Source organism: Panthera tigris, chromosome D2, assembly GCF_018350195.1.
Source record: "Panthera tigris isolate Pti1 chromosome D2, P.tigris_Pti1_mat1.1, whole genome shotgun sequence".
NCBI classification, from domain to species: Eukaryota; Metazoa; Chordata; class Mammalia; order Carnivora; family Felidae; genus Panthera; species Panthera tigris.
Window position 1 is genome coordinate 78,798,960 of NC_056670.1, and position 17,140 is coordinate 78,816,099.

Consider the following 17,140-nt stretch of genomic DNA (forward strand, 5'->3'; position numbering starts at 1 on the left):
CCTAACACTCAGGTTGTTCTTCCTTAAAAAATCAGCAACGCCTTTCCCTTGCACTTGACCTGTCTGGAATGTCCACATTTTGGTGCCGGTCGACTCAGATTAGTCAGGACCCTTGGCACTCCGTGCAGGTGCTAAACCAAAGCACTCTGCTATATATTCCAGTGAGATTGCTTCCCAGCCTGGGCTCAATGCTGTGCCCTATGGATGCAGACTGTAATTGTGGGAACTGGTACCACCGTGAGAGATCAGATAACTGGTCCCAAAATAGAAAGCATTCAATTACCCAGCCCTGGCTAGGATGCCCCCTATTAACCTATGTACCCCAAGCATCATTAGCAAGCCATTTATAACAAAATTGTAATTGAGAGACCCAGAAATACCACTTTAGAGTAAGTAATTGAATGCCCCCTCAGTGTAAGATCGATAAAGGGCATCCAATTTCACCCTAGGAAAAACTTATTAAATTATGGTGGCCAGGAGCTGATAGAGCAGAAGAAAGATGTACAAAACTTCAAAAGAAATCTGGATGGAGTTAAATAAATAGCTTCATTTAGGTAGAACATTTACATCTGCCCTCTGGGAGAAGAGAGAGAAAAAAAAAATAGCTGATTACGTGATTTTCCTTGACTGTTTTAAGGAAAAAGATCTGATGGGTCTTAAGTAACCTTTACTAAAAACACAAGGCTTTCTTCTGATTAGCATGTCTAACTGCTGACATTTCCTTTGGGCTCTGTGTGTGGAAATAGATTTCTTCAAGGAATATTCATCAACAAGTGCAAGAAGGAACATTTTTTCGTATTTAGCTCGAAGACATCAGATTGTCTCGGAGACTGAGAAGCAGCAAGCCTGGAGAGTCCTGCACAAACAACAGGTTACCAGTTCCGACCTTACGCCCGGAGCTTTACGCTTTGGATCACAATGCGGTCAAATCAACAGAATAAAGCTACAACCCTCAATTGTCACACTCACCGTCTACACAGCATAGCGGAAGGAAGACAGTCAGCAGTCCTGCGGGCCAGGATGCCAACGCCGTGTCCACCTGGTGACTTCAGGCAAGTCACTTAAGTGATGCGGGCCTCTGTGTTCTCAAAAGAAATCCTTGACGGTTACAGGTCCCATGCACAGCCCTGGAGCCTGGATACCTGTGGCTTTGACGTTGAGCAAGTCATGATACACGTCTCTTCCTGTGTGCCTGGATGTAAACTGGAAATACTCACTGGACCTATACCACAGCATTGCCGTGAGCCTCGAGTGACCAATTCATATGAAGCGTTTAGGAGAGTGGCCCATGGTAAGTGTTAAATAACTATTAGCTATTTTTAGACAGACATAGTCCCGGCCCACGAGAAGTATTTGATAAGTAGCAGTGGATTATTCTTTACTGTAGATTACACTGTTGGTTCCAGTTTATTACCCTGCCTCGCATTCTGCTCTCCGTCGCACGAGTGACTTTGCAGCCCCTTCAACGAGCACAGTGGAATACGTTTCTCCACCCTTTGGCTTCAGGTTGAGACTTGCTCTGGCCCACACAATGAGCCGAGATGACAACGGGCCAGTCCCAAGCCCAGGCCTTAAGACACGTCACGCGTACCCGCCTTGCCCTCTACACCTCTGCCGTCGCCATGGGAAGAGTACGGCGGGCAGTGGCTGGGGTGTATAAAAGCTAACTGATCCGCTCTTCCATAGGTTATGAACACGAGGTGTTACTAAGTTAAACCGGTACAACTGTACATTTGTAAGTTCCCCCAAAGTGCGTTTATAGGAGTAAAGTGAATCACGAGCGGTTCAGGCCAAAGGAACTCCTCCAGAGACCCAGTGAATCCACGGAATCCATGCGTTTGCCTAATGGAACCCCCTGGCTAACACCAGAAGCAGATATGCCAAAACAGTGCTGGCAACCCAGAGGGCAGCCGTTCTCAAACAAGACGAAACTGCCCCAATGTCACGCACCAGGTTACTTTCTGGCAAAATGCGCGTTTGTGACAACCACGGCTGTTATGTTTTGTTATCTGGACAGCTGACCCCATTCTCCCCCCCTTTTTGATAACGACGCCTTCCTCCCCGCCTCTCTCTGGGACCACTATAATTTCTTCGGTGCTTCCTTGAGCAAACCTTTCCTACAGCCTAATCCTTATGATGTCCTTGCCAGATTTCACCTTTCCTGATGACTGAAACACCTCCTCTGTGCTTGGTCTAAAAGAGAGGTCTTCAAACTGTGTGATATGACCTGCAGTGTCTTCCTGGCGGGCCCAAAATGTGTGTCCTATCCTACACAACACAGGTCGTTTTTAAAAGTTATTAAAAAAAATTGTTTTGTTAATGTTTATTTAGTTTTGAGAGAGAGAGAAACAGAGCACAAGCAGGGGAGGTTCAGAGAATCTGAGGCAGGCTTCAGGCTGTGAGCTGTCAGCACAGAGCCCAACGTGGGGCTGGAATTTGCAAACCGTGAGATTATGACCCGAGCCGAAGTCAGACATTTAACCAACTGAGCCACCCAGGCGCCCCTAAAAGTTATTTTTAAAGTATACTTGACTGTAGGGGCTGAGTGGCTGTAGAGCCTGGGTGGCTCAGTTAAGCATCAACTCTTGATTTAGGCTCAGGTCATGTTCTCAGAGCTCGTGGGATCGAGCCCCCATCTGGCTCTGTGCAGACAGTGGGAAGACTGCTTGGGATTCTCTCTCTCCCTCTCTCTCTCTCTCTCTCTGCCCCTTCCCCATTCATGCACTCGCTCACACTCTCTCTCTCAAAAGAAACATTGTTAAAAAGTTAAAGCATACCTGACTGCATATTAAGTTCATCATCAACACTGTATGTGTTAATAATGACTACTTCCCATGCCTTACAGTATAGAAAATATATTCCAGACTATTCTTTCATTCCATAAAATACATTCGTAAGAAACTGGCATTTCTGCTGTGATCAGATCTCCACAGGAGGCAGCCAACTCCTCCCCTGCATCTGGCCTAGAGTCCCGGTGATTTGCAACTTACTAGAAAGTTTGGATGTAGCAAAACATGTTCTCTGAGCAGTGCAAACAAAGGGTTTCAGGCCTTGGAGTCAGGCAGACCTGCATTTCATTCCCACTCAATTCCTTTTTTTTTTTTAATTTTTTTTTTTTAACATTTATTTATTTTTGAGACAGAGAGAGATAGAGCATGAAAGGGGGAGGGTCAGAGAGAGAGGGAGACACAGAATCCGAAACAGGCTCCAGGCTCTGACCAGTCAGCACAGAGCCCGACGCGGGGCTCGAACTCACATACCGCGAGATCGTGACCTGAGCCGAAGTTGGACGCTTAACCGACTGAGCCACCCAGGCGCCCCCCCACTCAATTCCTTGCCAGCTTTGTGATCGCAGGCAACTGACTTAACCATTCTAGGACTTTATTTCCTCATCTGTACAATGGGAGTGAAACCATCAGTGCTGCCTAGTGTGGATGTGAAGAGGAAATGAGATGATGTCCATAAAATGCTCACTCCAGCATCTGGCAAACTTCAGTATATGGCAGGTGTCCTTTCCTTATTGGGGAAGCCCTCCAGCCCTCACTCCAGGCCCACTTGTATACAGAATTCTAGGCTCAGGTATCCGATTTTCCCGTCTGCAACTACTCGGAAGCAATGAATCAGAAGAGGCAGGTGACAGTGAGAGGCAGGCACAGAGAAGTCAGCCAGGTTTTTAGCAGAAATGACACGTTAAAGAGCAAAGCCAACTGGGATCATCCAGGTGCCCCAGGAACCAGGGTGGGGAGCCCTGCAGAGTCTGAAACCGCTGCGGGTGCATCTTGGGAAAAGCTTAGCCCCTTCAGAACGATTATCCGTCCACAACTTGCTTCAGTACTGGACAGAGAGGGTCAATTTTCCCAAAATGTGCCTGGTCCCAAAGTTCTAGACGTCTGGGCTAAGCAGACGGCTTCTTTACAGAGGGAGTTAAGAGACGGCAGAAAGGAACTCGTGGGGGATTCCTGGGGACTTCCGCTCTAAAGTCGTTCATGCTATGACCAATCTGCAAATGACGGTGGGCAGTCAGGGCCCAGGCCAATACCTGGGCAGGCTCTGGTGAATCAGACCTGCAAGGTACCCACTCATCCAGGCCCACAGGTCACAGATAAGGAAACCGAGGCCCAATGTGCTTTTGTACTTCCCCAAGGATGTACTTCCCCAAGGTCTCTGTCTCGTAACAGAGACCCAGTGTCCTGATCCCAGTCTCCCGCATACCTTATCAGCGGGGAGCCCACCCTAACCTCCAGCCCTTCACCCAGGCCCGGCCCGGGACAGTCCTGCCCCTTCCCACCCTTCAGGAATCCACCCCCACCCTCCCCCCTACCTAAAGAACAGATTTGCACAGAGATACAGGCAGGACCGGGGGCCCTGAGAAGCACGTGGGAGGGTGGTAAGGCGGGTCCCTTAGGCAGGCGCCTGGGGCACCAAGTCTTAAACGGTCCATTCAGACTCTATTCATCATGCTGGAGTGTCTCCTCCAGCTGCAGAGTATGATGGGCGACAGGGACAGCACCAGGATAGGGACAAGGTGTGCAGAGGCTGGCCTGGCACCGAGTGTGGGGCAGGGGACAGAGGTGGGGGCCGGTCTGCTAACAAAATGCTGAAGCTAAGACAGCAGAGAGAAATGGAAAGGGCCGCCTGTGGGGGAGGCAGAGGAGGCCCCAGCCCCGTGCCCCTCTTTTGTTCTGGCACATCAAAGGGAAAAGCCTGGACCGAGTAGGACTCAGGGGGTGGCTGACCTCGACTAGCTGTGCTTTGGAACGCTATAGCCACAAAGGTAGCACCTTCCAGACAAGGCAGGAAGCTACTGCACAGGTTGAGGGGGGCGGGGGCCACTCTGAGCTGGTACCCGCAGTGTGTTCTCAATCCAGACCTGATCACTAACACTCCTGGCTGGTAACCCTGGGCAGGTCACTGCAGCTCTGGGCCTGTTTCCTTGTATGTAAAACGCGGAGCTGGCACTACCTGTTTCAGCCTGAAAAGCTGGTGCACGCGTGTTTTTACACTGGGCAAAAAAGCTGGATAATTAACCCAAAAGATACAAAAGCATCTTTTTCCTTAGCCCACACCCCATTTAAAAAAAAAAAATTAATGTTTACTTATTTTTGAGAGAGACAGAGAGAGAGAGTATGAGCAGGGGAGAGGCAGAGAGAGAGGGAGGCACAGAATCTGAAGCAGGGTCCGGGCTTTGAGCTGTCAGCCCAGAGCCCGACGCGGGACTCGAACTCACAAACCACGAGATCGTGACCGGAGCCGAAGTTGGACGCTTAACTGAGCCACCCAGGCGCCCCTCCTTAGCCCACACCCGTAAGTACATGTTTATCAAGCACCCATGGCATTCGCTAAAGCTAGAGATATGAAAAACGCACAGCCCAGGCCTTCTGGAACATTCCATCTAACTCCAGAACAAAGCCTCCAGAGGGTCCAGGAAAGTGCTGACACTCAGAATTACATATCCCATTTCAAGGACAGCCCCGAAGCCCAGGAATCTGCAGACCTTGGGAAGAACCAGCACTGACTGGTTCACGGAGCTGAGGGGCAACCTCACAACAGAGTCACTGACCCACAGGATCAAAAGGGGTCTCTGTCATGCTCTCTGAGACGGTGGCTCCCCCAACAGGGTAACGTGTCCCAGCCACCCTCATGCAACTACCTGATACTTGCACGGAACACAGTCAGACACCCCCGTGTCTCTGCCAAAATGATCAGATTCTCTCAGCAGACGGGAAGGGTGGACAAGAGGCTTCAACATGTTCAGGCTGCAGCTGTCACACAATGATTCAATGTGCACAAGACGCTTTGTGACAAGGCCGACAATTTTCTTTTTCTGAAACCAATTGGGGGGAAAAAAAGCTACCTCTGATTGCTCATTTTATTATTGCCAGGGGTACTGCAAATGCATACTAGGGAGCGATGTTCGGTCTGTTTTAAGATCTTAAAAATTAAAAATTAAATATCACCCTTGGTGCAGCCTGGGATATATACCCCAAAGCCGGTTTCCGGGGACCCCAGAGGACGAGAGCGCCATGTGAGGTCGCTTCTTGATGGCAACCTTCCGAGGTCAGCACGGCGACTCCCACGTTACGTGTGGGAGACCGAGGCCCAGCTGGTGAGAATATAGCCCCACCACCACCGCCATGGCTAGCGGGCGGCAGGACCAAAATGCAACCGTAGGCCCGTTGGGCTGCAGAGCCCGTGACCTCTGTCCCGCACTGCACCATCACGTAAGACGGCAGCTCTGGGAGAAACCTGCACAGAAATCGAGGCTCCAGGGGCAGCAAGGACAGCCATCGCTCAGCGCACTGGCCGCCCTGTCTCCCAGACAAGGAGGGGCGGCTCGAGTCGGCCGATTCTCCCTGGAAGCTCTACGAGGGTGGAGTCAGTGCTGCTCAGCCCCGAATTCAAATCAGTGCAGGCACAAGATTTCCCACTGAAGCTTCAGCATCTACTGCCCCTGGCACTGGCTGGGTACCCACTAAATAGTCTTGTTTTTAAATTAACGAGTGAAGGAGCAAACTCCCAGCTGAGATCCAGAACGGGGCTTTGGCCACAAGTGACACGAGCTAAAATGTATTAAGGGTTTCGTTGTGCCCGTTTCGTTGTGCCCAGACACCGGGCTGGGTCTTCTTTTTTTTTTTTTTTTTTTTATTTTTTTTTTTTTAACGTTTATTTATTTTTGAGGCAGAGAGAGACAGAGCATGAATGGGGGAGGGTCAGAGAGAGGGAGACACAGAATCTGAAACAGGCTCCAGGCTCCGAGCTGAGCCCGACGTGGGGCTGGAACTCACGGACCGCGAGATCATGACCTGAGCCGAAGTCGGCCGCTCAACCGACTGAGCCACCCAGGCGCCCCAGGGCTGGGTCTTCTATGGAGGATCCTGTTCATGCGTCATGATAGTCTACGAGAAAAGCGCAATTAGCATTTCCACTTTGCAGAGGGGGACGTCGTGGCCCCGAGACTTGGATGCTATACCCCTCCTCTTCCATATGACTTAGAGTAGAGAGAGATCAGACCGGGGGATCAGCAAACCTGGGTGAAGCACCTGCCATGCCCCTCATCCTCTCCCTCCCGAAGCGGACACATCGCATGCCCCGGTGATCTCAGGAACCCATCTATGTGATATATTCTGTTATTACTCTTTCTGCACGCTTTCAAGGGTTCGCGCGCCTGCAACAACAAGCCCTCACTACCAGGAAGAAGGGACACGTTGTCGGACGAGGGGTCATTGTGGTTCTCGTGCAGCAAGACCACAAAGATGACAGGCACATCCTAGTTGCCTTTCAACAACATTCCCTTAACACAAATAAGAAAATGAATACAAAGCAGCAGCAGGTCCGAGCATGATGCACAGAGACGACGTCTCAGGGCCAAGAGGCACAGGGTGGCTCTGCCCCCTGTCGAGTCCCCAGAACCCTCCCGCCTGCTTGGACAGGAATTCGGGAAGAGCGGAGGGCCGCCGAAGGACAGAGGAAGCCCAACCCAGATGTCCTTCAGTTGGGGCGAAGAAGAGAGGTCTTGCATAGACACACGGCTCACATGTTCAAAACCGACTGCGAATAATGATTTTGCAGATGTACCACGGCACCCTTCAATGAATAAATTAAAGGCAGCACAATTGAATGGGGGAGCAGCTGGTACTCCCCACCAGATGGCTTTGCTGATCTGAATAGTTTTAAACATTGTTTTATTTCCAAAGATAAGCAAAATAAGAATCTGGTTAACCCTTGAATAAGAAGAACCTCCGGAAAACACTTCTCTGGAATTTATTTCATTTTGATGGAAAGCGTGAACAATCGGGCGGAATAACAATGTCCTGGGGCAGCGGGGAGGGGGAGTTTAGAACAAGGTGAACCCGGATTTCTCCAGGGCGTTGTCTGCAGTCTGTAAACATTCACTGCCTGCCTCCAGGCCTGGCCCTTAATAGCTGTGGCAGGAAGACAACTCCAGCACCAACCCCGGCTTGGGGGCATAGACCCCAGGTGTTTGGGCAGGTGCACCAGCCCCCCAAGGGTGTGGGGGAGGTGTGCCGGGGGCTGCGGGGAAGCTACCAGGCAATGTGAGGCTTCCAGGTTCAAAATATTTAAACACATCGAACACGAAAAGCATTGTTTTTAAGTAAAGTTAAGTTGGGATATCACTAAGTGATACAAAATCTGCACAGAGCTGGAGGCTGCCTTGCAGTCTGCACACTGCGGGGCGCCAGCGGGGGGCACCCCAAGGGGAACTGTCTTCTACCTGCAGGGTGCCCTGGAGGGGAGTTCGAGAAGCAGTGATATAGGGCAGGGGGGGTGGGGAACCACCAGGAACCGAGCACCTGCTCTTGTGGCGGGCGCTGGACTGCCTCCCCTCTACCTCGAGGACCGAGCGAAGCGAAAGGTACATTCTGCTCCATTTTGCAGGTAAAACAAACAGAGGCTCTGGGCAGTGAAGTCTCTCGTCCCAAATCACACAGCAAGTAAGGCGCAGAGGTGGATTTAAACCCAAGCTGAAGCCCACACCGCCCCCCCCCGCCACGCCCCCCCTCCCAATCAGTGCAGGGAAGACAGAGACCCGAACACACACATTGGAACCCTCTAGCTGTGGGGGGTGGGAAGGGGAGGGATTTGCTCTCCACTTACACATCTCCATCTGACTTCCGGTTTTACTTGGTTTTACTTACATCAAGCAAGCATTCCTTCTGCAACCACAAAGACAATAAAGACGAAGTAATAACAATAAACGTGGAGTCAAACAGGGCGGCAAATGGAAAACGGACCGGGGCCAAGGCCCCCAGGACAGGAGTTGCCATCTCTGAGCCCCGGTTTCCCCTTCTGCGGGAAACGAGTGCACTCTTGTCCCGCTCCCCAACTCAGGTGGCATGGGGTGATGGCAATGAGGCCCCGGGACCCCTCGAGGCGGGGTCTGGTGGCACTAATGGGCTTTGTGCAAGGTGCAAACTGGAAGTTACCTGGAAGCCTCGCTTCATTCATCTCCTTATTTCTCGAATTATCTTTGCATTAATGGCATCTTCCCACAGGACACACCGGAATGCTCAATTACCATTAAAAAAAAAAAAATCCAATTCCCATTTCACTAAGAATGCCGTGCCTGGGAGTGAGCCCTGCCCGCTCCGCCGCTGCCATGGAAACCCCCGGAGTGGGGGTGCTCGCTTCTAAACCTGCACTGTCCAAAGAGCACCGAGGGACCCTGAGCACGAGGGACAGAAGGACCCCACAGGACAATGTCTCGTGCTGTTTACTGATGCCAAATGAGGCCTTGACGGTGACGACCCAGGATCGAGCGTCATATGGGCACACGTGCGGGGCAATGAGCGCGTTGCCCGCGTGGTGGCAGAGAAAAAAGACGAAAACCCAAACCGAGAAGGATGCAGACGTACACACGGGCCCATCTGGTCGCTGTGTGCCCTTGGGCAACAAACTGCTTCACCCTTCTGTGCCTCGGTCTGCTCATCTATAGAATGGAGACAGTGACAATATGTCATGGCTGTAGGTATCGAATGGGGATAATCCCTGCGAGACACTCGGGTGGTGGCTGCTGACACCGGGGCGGGGGGAGGGCTCAATTAGCAGCAGCCGAACCACGATCCTCATTTCTCTTCCTTCTCTCCCTCCTGTCTCTGCCGAAAGGAGCTCAGCTCAGCGGGAGGATGCTGGCCTGGTGCGTGAAGACCCAGCCAAGTCTGGCTGCGAGGCGGGAAGGAGAGAAGCTGCAAAGGCTTCATATGGGCAATGTCTGGAAGGACCAAAATAGGCCTGTGGAGGAGCCCCCCCCTCCCCTTCCCCGCAGTGACATGGCAATGAGGACACCAGTGCCACCAGAACACCCCCCGAGCCAAGCGCCGCCTCTTGGATGGAAGGAGAGGCCCACAGAAGAAACTGAGCTACCAAATGGTGCTTTCACACCCTCCTTCAGACTTTAGAAGACAGACCCAGTGTCTGATAACCTCACTCATCCGTAGTCACAACTCCGTCAAATAAATAGGTCAAGCAGGTATTATCTATAGACGAGTATTATGCCGGACGCCGAACGTGGATATGCCCAGGCTACGGAAAAGGAATTCTTTTCTCCACGAAGTGGAGACATCCTCAAAGTGTTTGGTGGCACATATTTTCCAAAAGCAAAACAAAACAAACAAAAAAAGCTCGCCAGTTTTCAATACTCGAAGCTGGAGAGGTGAACGTTCGGTAAAGTATTAGAACAAAGGTTATGGTCTCCAAGAATACCTCTGTTTCTCTCAAGCTGACACATCCATGCCCATCTTGCCAATGAACGGGGCTGCTGCGAACCCAGGAGAGAAAGCCTCCTTTTCACAAATAAGGAGGGGGGAGGGGGGGAGGGGGGGGGGAGGGGGGGAGGGGGGTGGGAGGAAGCTATACAGTGGATGCCATCAGACAGCTGAGCTACAAGAACTGTTCTGGATCCTCAGTGCTCTATAAACAAGTAAACAAAGCAACCTCTTCATATTAAACCACAGAAGAGTGGAATCTTTTTCATAAAAGATCTGGAAAGCATTCAGGCCTCATTATGAAGGTCAGGACTTGTTTGCAGAGAGCAGACCTTCTCCTGAGCTAAAAAAAAGAAAAAAACCTCTCAACTTGAAAAAAAAAAAAAAGGACTTTAAAAAAGTCCTTGTAGCTGACTTCCTATCAAGAACTTCTCTGGTCTCTGTTTCAGCAAAATAAATATTTGGCTAAAGCGCACGGATGTTCGGACCCGACAAAGCCAGCTCGCCGTCGGTAAGATCTCTCTCTGCACAACCCGAGCGCCTACGTGCTGCCTTCCCCATCCCTCCAAAGGCCCAGCAGAGGCTGTGGAACCAAAAAATGAGCACAGGACTTAGAATCCACGGGAAGGCATGGCGAGCCGAGCAGGAACATGCACCCACTGGCCGGGGGACGCCCCCAGATCCTGAAGCAACCACATCAGCTCTGACTTCGGGCAGGCCACCTAACCTCTGAGCCCTGAGCCGCTGGGCTGTAAATGGGGACATCATCCACTCCCCCCAGAACTACAGGAAGATTAAGGGAGAAACAGAGGCCCTGGGTGCCCCTTCTCCCATCTATTCCCACTGTTACCAACCATCTTCCCCCACACCACTGACCCAATGAACTTGACCCATGTCAAGTTGACCTGTCACCCTTCAGATGTCAGCCAGTGCCCCCCCCACCCCGCTCCCCGCACCTCATTTGCCCAACCCCTTCCATTTCTCATCTCTGTGCACTTCTTGGGGTAGCACCTGCCTTGACCACTGTACTGTGAGCTTCACAGCGGCAAGAGTGTCTATTCTGTTCACTTTTACAACTATTTCCTAAAGGAAGAAAATTAGGGAGGAAGGCAAGGGGTGGGGGGAGCAGGCAACATAGGTAAAAATATACTACATCGCATACACAGAAGTCCAAATAAATGTGGGGGGGGGGTAGTATTTAAAATAGAATTGAAAATTCTGCCACTGTGCAACTCTGCCTCTCTAGGATTAATTAGCCCTTATGTCACTGAAAACCCACTTCCTGGTGTGTCTTGGGCCCGCAGCCATCACTGGCTTCCACCATAGGACGGTGGGCTGGCCCGGGGCCTCATCGGCCTTAGGTCCCCGACGCCTCCGCGAGCCGCCCCCACCGCCCCAGTTCCGCAGGAGCAGAAGCCAGGGCCGCTGGGGCCCGTGACTGTACCTCAGTCCGGCCAATGTCAAGCACGCCCCTTCCCTTTCTAAATGAGCTTTCATACTTAAGAAAACACAAAATGATACGTCTTAGCAAATTATATGATTCTTATCTGTGGCCAGAAAGTTTGTTTTTTCCGTTCTGTTTTTACCCGTCTTCAGTTCTCATAACCCTTTCGCACAAATTTCTGAATGCACTCAGACGGCACCGTTACTCAGCACAGGCCACACATCCCAGGACTGAGTTCGGAACAAAAGAAAGGAAAGGGAAAAAAAAAAAAAAAACCCTCTGCCCTTCGGATCATTTTCATTCCCTTCCTGTAAAGGGTTTGGAAATGTCTCGAAAACAAGTATGGAGAGCGGACTAAAAATCCAAATTACCTTTCTTCGCTCTCCTTTCTTTCTTTCCCTTTTTCTTCTGTGGCCCTCTCAGCTCCTTTCCCTCTTCTCTACTTCAGAAGAGATAAAATACCAATTCCCTCCGTAATTAAATGCGCTCCTCCACTTAATTAATTTGAGGGATTTACTGGGGTTTATGGGTGGGGGGAACAGATTCAGGTTAAACACTTATTCAGGGCATCGCGCGGGGCTGGGACGGGCAGGGATGGGAGCGTGGACCGCAAAGGGGCGGCCGTGGGGAGAAACGGATGCCTCCCGGCCCTTGCAGTGCACATGGGCCGGGCTGGGGCTCGAACCCCTGCTGCCGGGACCTGTTCCATCCCTGCTTCTGCGTCTGCTCCCAGGCCTTCCCCGCTGTCCCCTGTCCCCACACTGGCTGGCAGAGGCTGGAAGAGATGAGGTGATGCTTTCACAGTGACGGGGGCCGATCTTTTTTCTAAATGTTCCTACACCGGGATGGCTTTCACCTTCGGATGACGAACAGTTACGACCTGGCTGGACCCTCTTTGGCTGACTCAGTTCTTCTGAGGTTTTCACACCCTTTTCGCAGTTGTAAAACCTTAAGCAAAAGCGAATGGTTAGGAACAAATCCCCAAGGTGCGAGGAATGGCCAACAGCACTGACTTAACAATCTGGCAAAGAGATGGAGACATTTCAACTTGGACAGGGCGGCACCCTTACCTAGCGCTGGCCACCCCCCTCCCAGCAGCGTGGGTCAGCTCCCTCTGGGGCCTTGTGCTCCCTGCACAGCCTTCGGAGACCCTGCAGGGCCTTTTGGCCACAGGACCTGCGTTAGCATACACCTTGGCTTCAGCTTCCTGCCTTTGCCCTGTTCACCCCCACCCCTGCTTGGGTCTGATCCTCCCCACCACCAAAAGGGGCGTCGCAGCTGCAACAGAGGAGCCGTGTGCATGTCCCAGAGTAACCGGCTGCCCTTCCAGGAGCATCACTGGGCACGCGGGCCCCAAGCCTGGGCGACGTGACAACCGCACCCCAGATACCACGTTCTGCACTCACACTGCAGGATCCGATCTAGTGCCAGGACTCCTGCAAGCAGTGTTCTCCAAGCCTCTTTAAAACTCTCCTTGGGGATTTCAAAGAAGAAATTAGGAACGTTGTTCAAAGGTAGCACGAAGCGCTTAGATTCTTATCGCCTATGGATCTTTTCTGGCCGGTGATTTCCATGCACATCAACGAAACCACAGCAACTCCCGCACTTGCTCAGACCGAACTGCTCAGTCACCAGGGCCAGGCCTTGAGGAGGGAGGCAGAGGAGAGCAAACGTCCGTCCTGCCCTCCTAAGACCTGCCCGCCCGTCCGGTCGGGCATGGAAGCCACCAGAACAGAACCCAACGTCTGAGAGCGAAAGGTCGGTCAATCTGCCCAAAACCTAAGCTGACTTTCAAGTCTGACCAACTGGGCCCTTGGAGGACGTTAGGTGTTGGGCAATTACGCTCATAACTGGACGCCGAGGCCGTCAAGGACTTCGGGGGAGCAAAGTTGGAAGCATGTGAACATCATTTCCCCAAGTACAATTGGGTTTTCAAATTTCATTAAAAGCTGGGTCTAACACATAACATGCAAACGGTGTACCGAGGCAATTATCCAGATACTTAAAGTCCAAATTCCCAGAACTTTTGCCTCAATGAGTGAAATAATAGAAGCAAATACACACACACACACACACACACACACACACACGAGCAGATGGCTCATTCCAGGACTAGCTGCCTCCAGTCCTCCCCTTCTCAGGGGGTCACAGGCAGAGCCAAGGGACTGGCGAAGACGAGTCTGCACTTGTGTTCCACGTGCCAATCTCTCAGGAGCAGGGTGGTGGCTACGAGCACGTGGGTCACCCAGTCGGCCGGGGTTCCCGTTCTGGCTGCAAAGCCTGACCCCCAAGCCCGCCTCCGTTCCCCATCTGAAAACTGGGGATGATGATGCTAATGTCTAGTCTAAGCCAACTGCAGAGAGCACTGAGATAATCCGCGGGCAGCGCTGAGCAGGGAGCCCGGCGCCCCCTTAGTGCTTGAATAGTTGGCACCTCTCCTGATTATGCTTTTCCTCATCATTACTAGAATTCCTCTTCCCAGTATTACTCCTGCTCTTCGGGTCTGTGTTTCACCAACATGTCAGGTGTGCCTCAGGTTCGGTCCGTCTCACTCAGCTCGGCGTGTCATTCGGGCCTCTTCTAGAAGGCTGGCTCGCTGAAATGCGTCAGAAATGAATTAACGTCGCTTTGCTGCCTGTTGCCACAACTGATCCTTCATATTCTAATCCAGAAAAAGAAGATCAAAACACATGCATTTTAATGTCTCCCGAATCAGTTTAAAAAGAATTGCTATGCTCTTATAAAAAAAAAAAAAAATCTGCTTTCATATCAATGCCTTGATAGCCATACTCTTAAATACAAAGGGGGAACAAAAACAAAGAGGAAACAGTTATTTTAAAAATAAGACATTGTGGGGGTACCTGGGTGGCTCAGTCAGTTAAGTGTCTGACTTCGGCTCAGGTCATGATCTCATGGTTCATGAGTTCGAGCCCTGCGTGGGCTTCTGTGCTGACAGCTCAGACCCTGAAGCCTGCTTCCCATTCTGTGTCTCCCTTTCTCTCTGCCCCTCCCCTGCTCACGCACTGTCTCTCTGTCTTTCTCCCAAAAATACGTAAACATTAAAAAAAAATTTTTTTGAAAGACCTTGTGAATAACTACAAAGTGTTCCATTTTAATGAGAAACACAAATTGAAATGATTAAAGCAGGATCATTTTTATCTTACAATGCTAGGTCTGATTTTGGGCCTCCAGCTCACAAAAAAAAAAAAAAGCACAGGAAGGAGATAATCCAAGCTAGGAAGAAAGTATCCCAACAGGTATGAGCAGGTTCCTCTCTGGGCTAAGCTGCAGCCAGACAAGAGTGAGACATGACCAGCAGGGAGGGGACTCCACCTCTCAGATCCCTGCACAGACATCCTGTTCAGCAGGGACCCCCGGGGGCCCCTCCCTCTGGGAGTCACGGGTCTGTGCTTCACCAGGCAAAGATACAAACGCCCACAAACCAACATCCCATCCGATTTCCCACTTCCCTGAAAACTCCCAAATGCAGGAAGAATTGGGGTCAACTGAATTCTGCAAGCCTGGCTTTTGTACACATCAATGCCCTACAGGCCATAAATACAGCCAGGAGACACAAGAGTCTAGGGAGGTTCAAGTTCATCCTTGCTGTTTTCGGACCCCGTCTGCTGGCTGGAATGGATGGCAACCCCATGCTGTGATGTCACCATCAAGGTCAGCCAGTGCAGAAAGAGAAACTCAGACAAGCAGTGGGCAGGGCCTATGGCCTTGTGACGGCTGAAGAAGGTGGGGTATTTACCAGACAGTTTATGGTTTCCGGGGTAGAAATCTGAGTCACCGACTTTAAACGGCCGAGCAGAAGACTGATGAACCAGGACCCATGTCCTCCACGAGCTCCCACTGAGGGACACCTGAGACAGAGGCCAACCTGAGGCCCTCCCCAGCCACCCAGCTTGTCCCCGCTGAACCAGGCCCCAAGCCTCGCCTCAGAAAGGCACAGATTTCTCTCTCCCTGCCTCGGCTTTGACATTTCCGGTTTCCCCTGGCCTAACCAACCAGGACTTTGAGGCATTAGGTTACATGAAACACAGTAAGAGTGAAGAAGTCACCCGAAGATGGGAGTGCCCCCGAATCTAAGTTCCCGCTTAGACGGGACTGTTCCAACTTTGGACGCGTGGCCCCACCTGCTTCCCGGGGTGATGAGAGAATGTAGACGCGGCCCGGGGTGCTGCCAGGAGCAAACGGCAGAGGAAGGTCAAGTGGACAAAGAGGACTCTGCCCAGGCGGGAAGTTTTCTCTTGTCAACGTGTAATGGTGGCAATGTTGTCCGAGAGACAGCTTTTAGAAGGAAAAACACCCAAAACCGCACACTTAAGAGTTTCAGAATAAGGCACGACGTTGGTCTGCGTTCCCAACCACTCCCAGGCCAGGGCCCCCAAGCCCACCCCCGGGGGCGTAACTTCAGGGAGGCCAAGCCTCCACCTCCAAGGGTCATATTCGATCTTCAGACAGCACGCTCCACATGAACCCATTCAACAAAGTTCACGAAACCCCCTACCGTGTGCCGGGCCCGTGTGTCAAGCCAGGGGCACGGCAATGAGCTAAAACGAGGCCCGTGCAGTGGGCTCGCAGGCCGGTTGGGAGAGGCATCCAGAAGCCCACAAGGGAGAAAATGAGTCAGATGGGCTGGCTAGGTGCGGGGGTGAGAACGAGCTGGCGCCTGTCACAGCCCACCATACCAGCACAGGACTCCTCCAGGGGACTCCAGAAACAGAGGGGCCAAGGCCTGGCGGAAATGAAACCCGTTTCACTTTCCGGGACACGTCTCTGTAGCTTAGTGTTTGCAGTATTCTCTCCCTAGGGCGCTTGCTGGTACTTTCTTCCTAGGTGGGGGGCGCATCAGAGCAGTGCCCATTTCCAAGGCAGCCCCAGGAGAGAAGCTGCAGGAAGGACAGGGCAGTGGGCAGCTCACTGAGGGCTTTCCCCTCCTTGACTGAGGTACCCTTGAGGCCACATGTAGGGCCAGGTGTGTGATCAGCCCCAAACCCCGCTTCCAGGCGAGCAAAACAAAGGGGGGGACAGCGGGCAGCTCTCGCTTCCTCCAGCGACCTGGCTCTCTGGCTCTGCTCCCAGCAGGGAAGGGAGAATCATCACAACAGCATGTCCCACAGAGAGAGAGAAGGTGAGCCCCGCGCCCAAGTTGAAATGTCCCAGATTGAGTTCATTCTCCCAGATTTCCGTCAACCTGCTCTTCTCCGAAATATTACCATTTCGGCATGCGTTCAAGCATCCAAGGAATTCATATAACCGCCCGCATTATTTTTTTCAGACCGCGTCGTCAAAATCCACTGTGCATTTTACACTTCTAGCCCCTCCCAATCCGGATGCTAAATTTTCATCAGAAGTTCCTGATCCGTATCTAGATTTCATAAAATGTTTAAAAAGCAGAGTCAGTACTAGGAATTTATCCAAAGGATACAAAAATGCTGACTCGAAGGGGGCAAATGCACCCCAA

The 17,140-nt window shown here is 51.7% G+C and overlaps 1 protein-coding gene across 3 annotated transcripts in view; it reads right to left on the reverse strand.

Moving 5' to 3' along the window:
* CHST15 (carbohydrate sulfotransferase 15) overlaps positions 1 to 17,140 on the reverse strand; it is a 79,326-nt gene that overhangs the window by 37,791 nt on the left and 24,395 nt on the right. Inside the window, exon 1 of one of the 3 annotated variants that reach the window (XM_042960171.1) lies at positions 970 to 1,944. The exons of the other annotated variants lie outside the window; for them this stretch is intronic. The gene's annotated coding sequence lies outside the window, so the exon portion shown is untranslated. Of the gene's footprint in view, positions 1 to 969; positions 1,945 to 17,140 lie in introns of those variants that run through there. 3 annotated transcript variants of the gene reach the window in all.